The sequence below is a fragment of the Oncorhynchus nerka genome, unplaced genomic scaffold (genome assembly GCF_034236695.1).
Source record: "Oncorhynchus nerka isolate Pitt River unplaced genomic scaffold, Oner_Uvic_2.0 unplaced_scaffold_1017, whole genome shotgun sequence".
NCBI classification, from domain to species: Eukaryota; Metazoa; Chordata; class Actinopteri; order Salmoniformes; family Salmonidae; genus Oncorhynchus; species Oncorhynchus nerka.
In genome coordinates, this window is record NW_027040283.1 from 1 (window position 1) to 1,351 (window position 1,351).

Consider the following 1,351-nt stretch of genomic DNA (forward strand, 5'->3'; position numbering starts at 1 on the left):
ACTACATAGATAGCACGTAGACTAAATAGATAGCACGTAGACTAAATAGATAGCACGTAGACTAAATAGATAGCACGTATACTACATAGATAGCACGTATACTACATAGATAGCACGTATACTAAAACACAGTAGAATAGAATACAGTATATACATATGAGATTAGTAATACATAGACTAAAACACAGTAGAATAGAATGAAGTATATGAATATGAGATGTGTAATACATTAATTAAGTGACTAGCGTGCCATTTGTTAAAGTGGCCAGTGATTTCAAATCTATGTATATTGGCAGCAGCCTCTAATGTTTCGTCCATGTAAAAACTATCTGAATAAGATTAATAATATCTGATAATACCTTTTTAATTCTCTGCACTACACATTTTGCTAGGATTTTTGCATCACAACACTGAAGTGTAAGATGCCTCCAATGTTTTAAATGGACTGGATCTTTATATTAACTACTTGGATCCTGTTTCAGTAATAATGAAATCAGACCTTCTTGTTGAGTATCTGATAATCTACCATTTATATAGGTGTGTTTATATCATGCTGATAACGGTCCTCTGAGTATATCTAAAAGGTTTGGTATAACCTCCACTGGTAGGCCCTCCAGGCCTGGAGTTTTCCTGGACTTAAAGGCTTTCATGCTGATAACGGTCCTCTGAGTATATCTAAAAGGTTTGGTATAACCTCCACTGGTAGGCCCTCCAGGCCTGGAGTTTTCCTGGACTTAAAGGCTTTCATGCTGATAACGGTCCTCTGAGTATATCTAAAAGGTTTGGTATAACCTCCACTGGTAGGCCCTCCAGGCCTGGAGTTTTCCTGGACTTAAAGGCTTTAAATGCATCAAGAAGTTCCTCCTCTGTAATTTGTCCTTCAGATGAGTCTTTCTGTTCAGCTGTTCATTTTACATTCTGAATAGGAAAAATATTCAAACACTTATCTTCGGTTAGTGGCGAAGGAGGAGACTGAAACGAAAACATAAAGTGCTTTTCTTCCTCTTTCAAAATATTGTTTCATGAATCATGGGTGACTCTGTCATGTGTAACAAGGTTTGTATAATTATTTCTGGTAGCATTTCTATGTCGAAGAGAAAATAATAATTTGGAGCATTTTTCCCCATTTTCCACCCAGGTCGCTTTATTTGTAGTAAAACATTACACTTTATTTGTAGTAAAACATTACACTTTATTTGTAGTAATACATTACACTTTATTTGTAGTAATACATTACACTTTATTTGTAGTAATACATTACACTTTATTTGTAGTAATACATTACACTTTATTTGTAGTAATACATTACACTTTATTTGTAGTAATACATTACACTTTATTTGTAGTAATA